Below are 16498 nucleotides of genomic sequence, written 5' to 3' on the forward strand. Positions count from 1 at the left end.
GTTTGAAGAAAAAGTACAAGATATTTGAGGTAAGCATCCTTACTGGTCTTGTTTTACTAATCTCCTGAGGCCAGAACATGAAAACATACCACACCAAGGCAAATGAATTTCGGATAATGTGGAAGATAAGTGCGGCCAGTATCTAGTATTCGGAAGATAGGTTCGAACCCCACTATCGGCAGCCCGGAAATGGTTTTCTGTGGTTTCCCATTTTCACACCAGGCAAATGCTGGCGCTGTACCTTAATTAAGGCCACGGCTGCTTCCTTCCCATTCCTAGGCCTTTCCTGTCCCATCATCGTCATAAGACCTATCTGTGTCGGTGCAACGTAAAGCAACTAGCCTTATCATAGTTGTCCCCCTGTGGGTAGGGGCAGTATAATAACAGCCACAGCATCCTCTGCCTCCTGTAAGAGACGACTAAAAGGGGTCCCATGTGGGCTCTGTACTTGGGAGCTTGGGTAGGCTACCACGGAGGCTTTAATTGAATTTTGGCACTGCTTCCGCTTACTTGTGCCAGGCTCCCCACTTTCATCTATCCCACTAGAACAGGACTGTATTGATAGTTGATAGTTACAAATATAACGGGACATTGCACCCAGTGCTGTTTTCAAGAAGTGTCGTGTACTCTGGAGTTCTCACTGGTAATTCATCCTTTCCTAAATTCAGCCCGTTCTACTGACTGATACTAATCAAATCCGTTCTTTAAGTGTTTGTTTTAAGTGATTACACTGAATTAAAATATCAGGTTTTGTCTCTAGGTGTGAGGTATGTGATACATAAGACGCGTATAGCCATTTGTACAGCCTATTGCTTTAATTTATTGTGCTACAGATTATCTTCATTGAGGAATTGTGATTTCTATCATTTACACTGTGTCCACAATCTCTATTGTCGGTAAGGTTCAAGTTCTATAATTTACGTTTGCGAAAATTATAGATCTCAATTGGGAACAGTAAGAAGTTAATACTAATCTTTCTCTGTTTCAGCATTCTACATATTTTTAACATTTAATATTTTTAATTTTCTTAAGTTTTATTTCTACTTAAGCATTAAAACTGTATACACATATAACTGGCATTCTTTTTGAAAACTCCTGGCCTTTGTGTCACAAGTGCCGGCAAATCTGTTCCTCGTATGTTGTAGCAATATAACGTAACTTACCTTACCTAACAAAATTTTTTGGAGTGAAGAATTTTTCTGAACGGCTACGCAGGTGAAGAATTGCGGATATTAGTTTCAGAAAGAAATTACAATATGTAGTGCATAATTTTAATTATTGTGTTGCTGTGTTATTTACCTATGTTTGCAATTTAATAGTGACGCTGTGAATGTTGAGTTGTTCTTTACATTGTAGGCTGCGACATTTGGTAGTAGGGTTCGAAATTTTGAGAAGTTTCCGTTTAGGATATCATATGTAGAATTCTTGTTATGGTTATCAGTGTTGTTATGGAGATTGTTGTGCATAGTATCAGTCATAGAAAACTTGAGGTCCAATAGGTATGATCATAATATTAACAGTCATGTAAAATTTTGAGTCTTTTTGGCATGTTCATAATATTGACGGTCATGTAAAATTTCAAGCATAATGCTTAGTCTGTTGACAGATGACCTAAGTAGCAATGACTGCAATAAGGTAATATATTTCTCTGGGCTATGTTTCAGTGTAAAATCATTGGAAGTAATCTAGAACCCCAGTACCTTCTAACTACTTCAGTTGCAGTGTGAACTGGACCTGCAAGTAAAAATCAAAGAGGAACCAGCCTGGCTTGAAAGAATAACAAATGCATCACTTGAGAGTCTCATGGCAAATAACTTTATAGAGATCAGAATTTAACCCTTAGTAGCTGAATAAGTTTGGCAGGGGCATAATTTACTATGTGCTTCCCCAATATTAACCCCAGCAGTCGCCATTTGCTACATGGGCATCTAGGAAGAGTATGTCTCTCTTTTGTTTCTTTTTCTGGGAGTATGTGATAATGTGCTACGCAAGGCAGCCAACTCTTAGGAAGTACAAACAACAGTATTTATATACATCTATAGGTCCAACTAGTGACAGAAACTTTGTTCATGGGGCAAGGAAAGGGGTTCTGTTGGCACATGCCCCCAGATTATGGTCGCCAAGTGGACAATTGGCCTCTAGCATTTACTAGGGAGATGGCAGTGCATGCTATGTTTGATAGTGGCAAAAAGCTGAAATAAAGTTGTGGACTTGATAGTGAAGGAACCTTGGTTAGGTCCTGCTACCAATGAAGTTGTGACAGGCAGCGTTTCAAGATCGAGGCATCAGGACATTTCATGAGCTAAGTACCCATCAAATGACTGTTTATTGTTTATTGATTACCTCTGGCATTTATTGAAATGGATTTCTGTAGGTTGTATGGTTATGTTTTTATTCTCCATGGTTTGGTAATGGTATCGTTGTGGGATTGACATCATCTCCTATCATACATTATCCAATTTTAGTGCTAGTAGCTGCTGAACTGAAGGACAATTGTGGGTGCTGGATTTAATTCGGTTACGGCCAGTAGGTCTTTGAATCTCATAGTGAACATATTTTTCCTCCAAAAGAAATTCCAGGTAAGATTTGCATCATTTAAACTTCTTTACAATGTTACTAATGTTGGGTGATCTCACAGTAAAACTCTGCCTCGGCGGAGAAGCTGTGAAATAATTTTGGAGAAGAAGCGACTTATTGTCATCATCTTTCCTTGCTCTGTCTGTTGCTACTGTAAACACAGTAAATTGTAATCTTCTGAATGTGTGGCTTACAGTTCAGTCTCTCTTCATCTGATAGCTTACATGGTGATGTGATAACATTCTACTTTCATCTTGGCGAGTGTAATTTGGGTCCATTCTAGAGGTATGTGATGAAGCTGAATATCCCAGCACACGTGTGTAGTTATACTGGCATAAACGTGAATTCCTGCACATCATTCTTGCACCTCAGAGTCTTTGAAAACCTTGAGAGTTGGAAGAGGGATATTCAATGAATAATTGTGACTCGACAGCAAAAATCTACTCCCAGCACTGTGAACTGCTAATTTATAGATGTGATATTGTCCAGGAGTTGCTTAAAGGTGAAATTCTGCAGCTTATGCAAACTGTTCTCTGAATAAATGTGTGCTGGTTGAGTTCTAAATTACAGACACTACAGAAGAGAACGGTGTCTGAACATATCTGAGATGGGAGTGCACTGCTATTCAAGATCTATACTCTTGACACTTCTTGTTATGTTCTATTCTTGGGTATATAGAAAGAAACAATAGCTGTCATCAACAACCACGGAATTCATGAACTGCAATGTGACCCTACAAATAAATTTCAAAACAAAATAAAACAAGCTATCCAGCAAACAGACTTCATTCTCACAGAACAAGAAAAAGAAAGCCTCACCATCAAAAAATCCCAAACTCCCCACAGTAAGAACCATCCCCAAAATAAACAAAAGATCATGTCTCATTAGACCAATAGTAAATTATGATGTGCCAAATTACAATTTAAGCTAACAACTGAAAAAATCCTAAAAGAGAAAGTCTCACATAAAGAAGACAGATAAATTAAAACCAGCCTAGAACTAATCAACCCCTTCCCGCCCGAAAGCGCCCGACTGTTAACTTTGCCTTACGGTCCTTATTGCCCGAAAAGACCCAGCTGCATTATCTGCATACGTGTGCAATCTATGCAATAGTTTTGTATTTTTTGGTGGTGAATTGTTTATTAGGCATTGATGTACATGCAGTACAATATACTAGCCTTAGGAAATAAAAGAAGTGTGAGAATTTGTCTTGAAGTTGTCTAGGCAACGGTCTTAAACTTCCGCGAGTGCTGGTCAGCTGTTTAGTTCGTAAACATGACGGCATAAGAAATGACACAGAATTGTTGAGCAGGTGTGGAGGTAAATTTTTAGTGAGTAAATAACATATCAACAAAGATAATTTTACTGATGACTGTGATATAAGTGAAAACGGATATCTAGAAATCGGACCTGATGATGATGCGGCTGCAATTCAGATAACACAAACATTTTGTTTCATTATTCAATGATTATACGGATGATGTTGAACCTATCAATAATTTCAAAAGAGTATTATGAGAAATAGGTTATATTTTTACATATGTTAGGCGGAGACAATCTATTCATTGACATTACCGATTGCGTATATATTAATGCAGCAATCAAACAGGCGCATTTCAGTAAAATAGAAACAGAATGGGAAGACACTTGCTAGAGGAAATGAAAGTTGATATACAAGGTCACCATTACACTTCCAGAATCTCATCTTTATTGGCTTAGGGGGATTTAGACAACATGAGAATGTGACAAATACAGCCTACCTCAGTGTTGAGTATCTCCACCACGGGTGGGGTTTGAACCGACAAACTTATGACTCAATGAATAGAGAAATGGACATGATGGTATGTTAAATGTTGTAAATGATTGCATACTTTCTAATATTATTGAAAATGTGAATACATTGTGATCAATAATTTTTATAATCTTTAACCTTTTCTGAAACGGTGTGCTCTGTTTGAATGTTTCCTAATTAATAGGTTGAAACATGGGGATAAGCGGAGAAAAAATGTGGGTGGTAAAGGGTTAAAGATACACTTTGACATCACTAACATGTACACCAACGTAACAATAGATGAATCCATTAAAATTATCGAAAATCTTCATAAAGAAAATACTTCACTGCAGGAAACCAAAGAAATAATTAGCCTTATTAGAACAATGCTACACCAAAATAGCTTTGCATTCACTGACAAGATGTATTGCCACAAAGAAGGGTTAGCCATGGGCTCACCATTATAAGGTATAATAGCAAACATTATTTTGAATAACTTTGAAAACATCTTCTGAACGTATCAGCATTCAAAAGGAATATTATACTGGAGCAGGTATGTATTTGACATCATGTGCATATGATAATAACTTCACTAATGCACACCAGTTATTAAACACACTAAATTATTTACAAAATTCCACCAGCTTCACAATGGAGCAAGAATCTAATAAGAAAATAACACCACAGTCAGCAGGAATAATGGCAAGCTGTCTTACAAAGTGTACAGCAAGCCCACTCAGGTGTTGCATGCTATTGACGAGTCTAACCATGCATACACACTAAAAATAGCAGGATTGAATACAATGATACACAGAGCTGTTTCCATACCAATGAGCATAATGGATTTCAATGAAGAGGCACGAATTGTTAAACAAATCATGAAAGAAGACAACCACCCTCCAGGCACAGTAGATAAAATATTAAACAAACAAAAGAAAAGTCCCTGGAAAACCACCACACTTGGTTCTCAACTACATTAATAATAACACATAAAAAGTAGGTTATATCTTTAGGAAACAGGGTTTTAGTTAACCTTTAGGATGAACAACACACTGCAGAGACACATCAACAAGTGCACCTAAACAAAAAAGACCCTATCTCGAAGTCACGATTCTATGAACTCAAGTGCCAAGAACTTAACTGCAATGCCACCTATATAGGTCAGAAAAAACAAAATTTCCACACAAGATTCAAAGAACACAATAAACGATCAGATATAATCAGCATTCAGCCTTTGGAGAGCACATGTACGACAGTTCACACTATTTCACAGACATCAACACAGATCTAAAAATTTTACACATTGAAAATCAAATCTTCGAATATGAGGGAAGCAATCGAGATCTACATCGCAAAAAGTGCTAACGTAACCAACTTAAATGACCATACACACTTAAAAAATTCCCCGCACATCGCTCTACTCACATAATATCTGGACCATACTTACTCATTAAATTGGCATTTATCACAATAATATCCTATAGATATTCTCTATTTCAATTCCATACATTATTCATCTAAAATCATTCAGTTGCATTCATCCATCTTACATAAGAGTACATTATAACATGAAGTAGGTTAATAACCTTCTCTCCACTCTCCAGTGTGGAAAGAGTATTCCACAGTGCTCCACTCGTTCCATCCTACTTCCCCCTTTCCTCTCCATGGTACAGTGTACTAGATTTTAACATCCAGTAGGAGGGATCCACAATGTTCGGCACTCCCCTCTCATGCTTCCCTTCCCCTCTCCGTAAGGTTTGTGCTATACTCAAAACTTTCCATTTACCTCTCCATGACCACAGTCCTGAAATAGTATTTGGTGACAACAAAGTTGATATTGGCAGTCTAGATATGTTCAGGAGTTTTCTCGATATATTAATACTTGTAAATTTCTTATTTGTCAGTACTGGCTCATATTATCACTGCACTCTCTATAGTTGACAAGTTTATGCATATTTTGTGTGATTTCATAGAATCTGAGGATGTTCTTTTAGAATGAAACATGTCATTCTTTGTATAATAGAGTGTTTATTTTTTACGGGTATGTTTATAGTGTAATAATTTATGTTAAAATTGTATGTTTGACAAACTAGAGAGTTTTTTTGTTACATTTAACTAAGTCTACAATGGAAAGTATGGCTTCATCTCTAACAAACTCTCCATTTTGTGCGTCATTTTTTCTTCCTTTCCTTAGTTCAGCTACTGTTCGATTTCTTCTGTATTAAATGGGATAAGTGTGTATTTTGGAATTTTATAATTTAATTCACTTTTATTAGTAAACTAACTTGTAATAGAATGTAAGCTTTTGATCACAGTCCCTCCTGCACCCCTGTAGTGTCAAAATGTTTCATGAATCCAAGTGAAAAATTTAAAGGTCTCCTAGTACGAGGGCCATCCGATAAATAGGTTTCCCTATTTTACAAAAAATACAAGCAGGTTATTTACACTTGTGCTGGCCCTGCAGTGTAGGGGTAGCATGCCTGCCTCTTACCCAGAGGCTCCGGGTTCAATTCCTGGCCAGGTCAGGGATTTTTACCTGCATCTGAGGGCTGGTTGGAGGTCTACTCATCCTATGTGATTAAAATTGAGGAGCTATCTGACAGTGAGATGGTGGCCCTGGTCTAGGAAGTCTAGAATAACGACGGAGAGGATTGTTCGTGCTCACCACATGACACCTCGTAATCTGTAGGCCTTTGGGCTGAGCAGTGGTCACTTGGTAAGCCATGGCCGTACGGGGGCTGTTGCCCCATGGTGCTTAGTTTTATTTACCTTTGAGAAATATTATTTTTCATTCTACAACTCGTACACTACTTTTCCACATAGTCACTATTTCAGTCCAAACATTTTGTTATCTTGGCAGCAGTTTCTTGATACCTTCATCATACCGGGTCGGGTCCCATCTCTGTAGACAGCGGTGCACTTCCTCTTCCACCTCTTCATCAGTTGCAAACCGCTTACATCCAAGGTGCAACTTCAGTTGTGGATAGAGATGGAAATCACTCGGGGCAAGTTCCGCAGAATAAGGTGGATGGGGAAAAACGTCCCTTTTGAAGTTCTGCAGCAAATCCTGCGTCCTTTGAGCTGAATGGGCAATATTTTCTGAGACAAGACCAGAACGTTTTCGTTGGATTTCAACTCTGAGCTTCGTGAGGACCGTGCAGGACCTCTCATGTGTGACCACAGTGCATTGGGGCAGTCAGTCAACCAATACAACATCATTACAGTCCCAAAAGGCAGTAGCCAAAACTATGCCTACAGAGGCTGAGGTCTAACCGAGCAAGTTGGCCATGCGGTTAAGGCCGCACAGCTGTTAGCTTGCATCTGAGAGATAGTGCATTTGAACCCCACTGTCGGCAGCCCTGAGTATGGTTTTCCGTGGTTTCCCATTTTCATACCAGGTAAGTATTGGGGATGTACCTTAATTAACGCCACAGCTGCTTCCTTCCCACTCCTAGGCTCTTCCTCTCCAATTGTCAACATAAGACCTATTTGTGTCGGTGCGATGTAAAGTAAATTGTAAAAAAGAGTCTGGCGTCTTGGCCCTTTTTTATGAGCATGTTCGCCAAGTTTCTTCCATAGCATACTTTGTGGTTTTGTTTTTAGAGTTGAATAATGCACCCTGATTTCATCTCCAGTAACAATGCGGGAAAACATTTCATCTCCCTCTCTTTGAAGCATTTGCAGGAAAGCTCAGGCTACCTTGTTCTGTTATTGCTTGTGAGCATCAGTAAGAAAACTTGGGACCCAACTTGCACAGACTTTTCAATACTGCAAGACATTCAACAATATCATTGCAATAAAGGACTGCCCAGTTTCCGTGCCGGGAGGCAGTAGATTCTTTATCTCATCAGTGCTGACGCGTTAATCTTTGTCCACCACATTCTGACCAACAGTGGCTGTAATGGGCCTGGCGCTGCACTGTCATCATGTACATCTTGCTGCCGTTCCAGGAACCATGAATGCCAGCATGCATCTTTCACTATAAACTCACACCAAATGGCAATGAATATTGGTAGCCATTTCATTTTTGCCGTGGAAAAGCGAATAACAGAACAGAGTTCACAAGTGGAAAGGCTTTCAAGTGGTAGCTCCATGGCAGGTAGCGCCGTACTGGTGAACACAGAGCAAGCACGTGCGGTTGAAGTTCACCTTACCCCAGCCATATGCCAGTGGAAGTTCCTACAGTACCAACTTAATTCTAAAACATGTGGTTTGCAGAGAAAAAATAAGGAAACTTATTTATTGGATGACCTTCGTAGATCATGAAAGAGCTTCTGTAACTGCAGATGTACACTCCAACACTGATGGTGTTCTCATCCCCACAATTCTTCACAGAACACTGCATAACATCCTTGTAGTAGTAAAACATCTCATTTGTAGTTGCTTTACGTTTGACCTGCATCACATCTTTCCCTGGTCTATGACTGTGATAAGCCTGCTCCTTTCATCTTCGTTTTTTATTTTTACACTTGGATGAACAGAACTGTCTCAATGCAGTGTTTATCCCCTGTGAGTTTGGCAAAACCAGATTATAGAAAGTGATTAAAATGTTTCAAGGGATTTTGATCTGTCTGTCTAAACAAAATGTATGTTAAGAGCATAGTATTAATATTTCTAACTGTATGGCAAAAGATTTAGGACAGTTTTAATACTTGGATGTGATTCAAACAACCTCAATGATTTGATAGACGTAATTGGATACATAAAGTCAATTAATATAATTTAGTGTTTATGTCTGTGGCAGATTCCTTCCAAAATTGTGTGCGAGATGGTCCCAATTCCATCTCTGGTAGGATATCTTCTGATATGGCCAGAAAATGCTTCTGACTTTATATTTGGTTCTCAGTCTCATGCTTTCTCTGACATTAGGTTTGAACAAGGATGATAACACCATTCTCAGTGCAGCCTTTGGTTTTGAAATCCTCTGCTGGTAGAAATCTCTCTTAAACAGTAGTAAAATTTTGAAAGTAACTGTAATACTTGGAAGTAGTAAATTATCATGCTCATTTGTTGGTGACAGTATTTGTAGATGCGTGTTATGTGCATAACTTATGTATCTTATTTTCCACAGGAAAATATTGAAAATGTATCAGAAATGATACCACTGAAAAAAGAAGCCAAATCGGAGTTAACAGAGCCAGGGACAATGCAGGAAAAATCACTTGAGGTAATGTACATAATTTGATAAGCCATTGTTAGGTACTGAAAATAGAAAATTGCGGAACAGATATCAATGGTTGACCCTTCATTTCAATACATATGATTGATACACTTTTTTATGAGATTGACTGTTTACTTACCTAATTTTCACCTTTCCTTCATGTTCTTTAAGATCTTGCATTATGTATCACGCAGCAGTTGGGGTAGATCCAAAGATCTCTACTGTATATCATTTGGGAGGTGGTATCGTTGCTACTAATATTTTTGACTTAGTGAATATTTTCAAACACGGAGTTGCTATAAGGAGCACATTTTTGTTACTGTTCCTGGGTATTTTACTAGTTGTTCCAAATGAAACACCATTGTAATCTTGTTGATTATATTGACTTCTAGATAATACAATTACTTGTAGATACAAGTTGCAGGTGATTGCTTGCTTACTGTCAGAATTCACTTATGTACTACACACATTGTAGCCATCTTGTGGCAAGTAGAAAACATTCTTATCCTTCCTAATGTGGTCTGTGATGATACTAGTCTATGGTGACTTATAATATTACTTAAACTTTCAATGAATAAATGAGCCCTTCAAGAGTGACCTTGCCTTTCTGTTTCATGTGTGCTAAAGGACAGGCTTTGTATGTTCCCCATTACTCACCTGAACATTTGTTACATGAATTAGGATCACTGCCATCGTGTGTTTCTTTCAGTGTGACTATGTTGTTATGGGCTATTTATTGGGATATTTAATTGACAATCTCTTTCAGGAATTCTGGGTTGGCTGCTCAATATACAGCCATCTGGATAATGAGAGAGGAAGTATAATCATGATCAGGGAGTGTAGTATTTTTCTCTCCTACAAAGGAAATTGGATGTAGTTAGGTAAGAAGTGTCAAAAGGGTCGTCATTTAACTTTAGTGAGGAGATGTGAGTATATGTTGTAAGAGTGGTCCATTCTTTGTTGGTCAAGAAATAAGAATTCATCACTCTTCTAAGGTGATATATAAGACTGTTGACAGCTGTTTCTCGTTTTCTATCAAAGTGTAATGCTGCACGAGGGATGGAATGCTGTATCAGTCCCATGCCTGCAGTTGCAGGGAAGAGCTGGTTTTTCTCAGGATTGTTTTTCAGAAAAGCCTTGATTTCCTTAGCTGCTCAGAAGAAGTTTGTGCCATTATCACTGTAAATGTTCAGGAGGTGACCTCTGTGAAAATAAGTGAACAAAGAGAGGCAAGCAATGTAGTTGTTGTGAGATTAGGTATCATGTCTATGTAGAGAGACTTGGTAGCTAGGCAGTCTGGTCTTGTTCCATCTCACGCCAATATTTATGAGAATTGAGCCAGCATAGTCTATTCTAGTGTTAAGAAATGGGTACACGCACACTTTGTGTATTTCGCGTTAATTGTTCAGAAGTATCTGCATTCAACTTACGACCCTTGAGACGTGCGTAAATGTTGCTTCTTTACCGCCCCCCTTGCTGATGGGATCCGAAACTTGCCTCTCAGAGATGTGATTAAGGGTTGAGTGCCATGATGAAGTAGTCGAAGTTGTTCCGCAATTATAATTAGATTAGTGAGATGATGATATATATACAGAATGATCTAATATTTCCTCCCCACTAGAATTAAGATATTGTGCAGTCTTCTGCCGACAAGGAGATGGCTTCTTGATCTATGATTATGGTTATAATCAATATGATTTAATATTTTCTACAGAACATTAATGCAACATTTGAGTGGAGGGTTCAACTCCGATATGAACAGTGGACTTGAATTTCACTCTTGTTTATAACAATCTGAGATAAATCAAAAACAATATGCAGCTACTCTCTGTACCTTTTTTAATCTTGAAACTTTTGTTATGAATAAGTCATCATCATGTCTCTAAAAGCATTTGTGGCATTTTTTGAACTGGGAGATTAATTCGAACATCACGTTTTCATTTATTCCTACTCATAGGATCTTGATTCAACCATCCAGAACTATGCCAACAAACTGTATTGTTGACAATTGTGTTCATTTGTGGTCGTCTGGACACTAAGTCAGCGGGTTTCTCTTTGGACGGCACATGGTGCCACTCATTTGTATCTTTAGCTACTTCAAACTGGGAGCCTTTAATGTTTTCTTTGAATAGTCTTGTCAAGAGAAAGGCTCCGCAAATCTCAGACTTTGAATGGAGAGTTATGAAAAACCAATTTTTTTAAAGCTTTGCTGCCTTGCATTTTACACAGAGCAACATTTTATTGCTAAACAATCTGACATACACACGTAAATGCTATTTGTTGAGCCCACAGTCAGATGATTATAGAGAAGAGATGTTCTTGAGTGGATGACCGTTCATGGTGTATGTAGTTGAGACTAATGCTATTGTCAGTCTTTACTGAAGCGTTGATACTAACAAGTGTTTTTTCTGTTTTACTTGAATGATTTATGACAGGGTAATGTGGAATTTAATAGTGTTTTTCTTCCTGCAGGTTTTCACATTCCTCTCATGTTATCAAGTGATTTGAATTCTAACATGAATTTAATATATTCCTGGCAAAACTTCTTATTTTTCAGACGTTTTTTTCCAGGGACAGGACATGCTTAATTGCCATTTGTTTAGATCAACTAAGTTTTAAAGCATTTCTTCACAGGGAGTTATACAGTGTATCTAACTGACGTGTCTGTCATCATGTGTTGCTGGAAGTTTGCTTCATGCTGTTTTTCCGTTGGTGTTGTTCTCTTATGTTATCCAAAATAGTGAATTTTGTTTTGTAGGTTGCATACGAGTAGAGATTGATGAGGCATAGGTTTTATCTTGTCAACTCACCTCTGCCGTATTCGTCATTTACCACTGCTTTCTTCCTGGCATTTGACTTGTGCACACTGCTGCAGTCACGGGACTGCAGTCAGCCGATTACCTGTATCAAACATGGATGGCATCATCGGTTTTCGATTGTACACTCTACACTCTTCATGGATGTTTTCGGCGTTTCTAGTGCCATGTGTCATTGCTTTTCCTCTACCTCCCCTCTTCATGTCGTCTATATAAGTATTTGTCTTTACCTGTTACCTAGATGCACTCTTTGGCTGTTGGACAGAGGGCAAAATCTTTGTGTTATGCTGGTGTAAATTTTCACACTGGTATGGGACTTATTCTTGACCATAAGGTATTGTAAACTGCGCTTGATTCTCGAGTGAGCCGATGACTGTAGACGTTAGGCCCCTTAAACAACAAGCATCATCATCATCATCATCAAGACTTTTGAGTGGTAATATTTGATTATGTATCCATAAAGGTGCAGCTGCATGTGTAATTCCTTTATTTGGAATGCTTTTGGAATTTATGTGAAAATGAACTTTCTGTGTGTCAATTCTCTCAAAAATCCTTGAATTAAAAATTTGTTTACATTCCTGAACTGCATAATAGTCTTATCTTGAACTTGCTTTGCTCATATTTTCTAGTCATTTCAATTCTTACTGTATGCCCAGATTTTGTAATTGAAAATGCCGATCTTTTATTTAGTCACCTGTTCTTATTTTTTTTTCTATAGAGACACTAAGTCAGCGGGTTTCTCTTTGGACGGCACATGGTGCCACTCATTTGTATCTTTAGCAACTTCAAACTGGGAGCCTTTAATGTTTTCTTTGAATAGTCTTGTCAAGAGAAAGGCTGTTGGTTAGGAAATGTCTGTTCTGTTTAATGTAACTAATTGTAAATGTTGGTGACACTCTCACTGATCTTTGTAGTATTTCCTTTGTGTTTGGTTGTGAATTACCTTTTGATTTTTTTTTGTGTTGTACTGTTTGTAAGTTGTTGTGCCTTGGCTTACAATACATCTGAAGTAGCCACTTCTTGTTCATGCACTAGTGTCCTTGTATTTTCCTGACTGCTTGTGCATTATTTATATCTTACCCCTGTGTACAATCCATAGTATAACCTTTCTCGGCCAGCACGTGCATATGGCTCTTTGATGTTCACCTTTTATCTTTCGTAAGTAATTTTACTAACCTGTCCATCAGAGATTCATCTCAATTTTGTGTTTTGGAGAATTGGTTAGTTTTTATGAGTTTGCTGATACGTTATTAAATGGTGTATGAAAATTTGAGTTCTTATGAATAGGTCCATTTGAGGAGTATACAAAATGGGATCAGCAAGTGTTAAGTCTAAAGAATGTTCCAGTAGGAAATTGGCATTGTTGAAATTGTGGTTCTTTTTCAGAAGCTGACTAGCCAGGGTAAAGTCGGTGATGAAATTGTCTGTAGTGACGTTTCTCCCTGTTCCCTCAATATCTTTGACAAGTCTCAATACCACATTCTTTCATTGTTCACTTCTCTCTCTCTCTGTTTACTGATGTAGCTTTATCAACTGCGGAGGCGCACACATAAACCGTGTCCAAATCCGAGAGGAGGCATAATTTTGTTCCATATTTTCCTCTTGGTTTGGTAGATAAATACTGCTTAAAGAGGCATTTTCCCTAAAGGAAGCCAGATGTTCATCCACAGTATTATTTTCAAATGGAACAAACACTTTAGCTGGTTGTGAAACGAACATGTCATGAACATCTCTTCTTGCTGTTAACTTGCCATTACATCTATGGGCTGGTCTCTCTTCCTTATTATCGAAGCTCAAAACTGGGTTATCATTTGGGACCATTGAAGAGATATTGTAGCTCGAAGGTTAGAGTGACCGTCTCCTTCATTCCATACTTCTAGAAGTGATTTGCCCACTTATTTGTAGACTCCAGCAAAATCAAGCCTGCAAATATAGATAACTGCATGTTATTGTTGATTGTGATTATTAGCAGTTAACAAAAGACAGAAACTGCTATTGTTTCCAAATTGTGTAAATCGTACATATCTAGAAATGCTTCAAACTCTATCAAAGAAATGGGCTTGTAGCTTTCCTTTTATCTGCAAAAACCCTCTTCATTTCAAAATTTGTTTCCCATAAAGTGGTTTCCAGCATTTTATAAATGATGAATAACTTCATTGCCAACATCTGGGATCACCTGTCCTCTGAAGAGCATATCTCGTGGGTCCAGGTGCAATTCTCATTATGTTACTCAATTTGGAATACGCATAATTGAAATTTACGTTTCTCTGAAGTATTATTAATATAAACAACTAAAATATTGAAGAGCATATAGGCCTATAGATATAGGTCCATGATGTAAATGAAGCAATAGCATTGTTCATATTACAGTGCAACCCCAGTTTTGTGTGACCTTGATTTAGCATAAACCCGCATTTAATGGAAGAAATTTCAGGTCCTGAAAATTATTCCATAAGAGCAATGCAATTTTATATTCAATTTTACATAATTCAAAATACTGTAGGGCAAAACTGGCATTTAGCGTTAAGGAAATGTTAAAATTTTCCTATATTTTGGTTATGGGACATTAAGAACCACTGCAAAAGACATCATAAGCTTGCTAAGAATGATTCAAGGCAGAAGAGGAATTTGGAGCATGGGCACTTAGAGCTAAAGTGAGATGTCTGACTCTGATTGACATCTGTTCGCGGCCGATGTAGTAGAACAGAACCCCCGTTTTAATGACAATGTTATTGTATTGAAATAATAACATTAAGTTATTTATTAGACCACCTAATCAATACAAAATCGTCTTGGATGATTTACATAGAATTGTTAGCTAATAGTGGTACATGTTTCGCCTTCCCTGAAGGCATCATCAGCCATAGTCTTAACCCTAAATTAAAAGTAAGCGTCTAAATAACATGTAGTAATGAAATGAAATAAATGAAGTAAAATAACATTAAAAATAACAATGATGGTTTGAAAATACAATGTAATGAGATATAATAGTGGAAGTATTGACAAAATTAACCTAGAAGGCTGCTAAAATAAGTACAATGGATAAAACAACAGATTGTTATACAACAAGTAGTAAGATTGCATAAAAGTAAAGTTGATAGTCTGGCGAAAAATCGTATATAATCAAAGTAAAGAAGAGAGAATAAAAGTCAAAGTTAGTCGAGAGATCCGGAGTTAATCATGATCTTGAAGATAAAAGACGAAAGTCAGATGCATATGGTGAAGTTGTAGAACACGTTGAGGTTATGAAGTTGGTGAATAGAAGTTGAAGAACAGTTTCAAATAGGATCACTGTGGCCCATCTCAAAATTTGAAGTGATGTTCAAATGTTGTAAATTGTGAGTTTGTAGATATTCTAGTTGAAAAAGCATATAAAAGTGGAATCATTTGATGGTGACAAAGATAGCTTGTAACATTATGAGTTAGAAGTATTTGCATCAGTAGACGTCTTGCTACGTGTGTTATAACATGTACCACTATTAGCTAACAAATCTATGTAAATCATCCAAGACGATTTTGTATTGATTAGGTGGTCTAATAAATAACTTAATGTTATTATTTCAATCAAATATCATCAATACGGACCAAAAATGATATTTATTAAATGTTATTATAATCGATGAAAATTCCTGTATTAATCTGTGCAATATCCTTTAGTTACAATACAATGAGAATCCTTTTACCGTTTCATCCATTATCACAGGCAAATTCAGGCATGTTAGTTTTCATCCATTACCAATATTCATACCCTCTACTCCAGGGTTTATATTGAATGTGATCAATCGTCTTCTGTGTTGATTCATTGCTACGCGTGAGTGAATTGATCTTGAGTGAGTCTGAGGTCTTCTCACAACACAGACTGCTGTATTAAACATCGGGATAACATATTTTTGCAATAAGTGCAATGACAGCACTTGTTAACTCTTAGAAATAAAATCTGAAGTAAAAGATTGCTTAATTTACTATGTTCTGAAATAAAATAAGAATGTGATACTTCTCAAGATACAGTGGTGTGCATAACTAATTTCAGAGGTTAGGTTATGTACTTTTGCATCTTGTTAAATTTCAGAATGGCTATTCCCATGTATATTTATAGTAAAGTTGTTATTATTCTACAGGGAGCTTGAAATTTATTTTTATAAAATGTGCGCAGTAAACCTATGTTACAAAGAA

The sequence above is a fragment of the Anabrus simplex genome, chromosome X, assembly GCF_040414725.1.
Source record: "Anabrus simplex isolate iqAnaSimp1 chromosome X, ASM4041472v1, whole genome shotgun sequence".
Taxonomy (NCBI): Eukaryota; Metazoa; Arthropoda; class Insecta; order Orthoptera; family Tettigoniidae; genus Anabrus; species Anabrus simplex.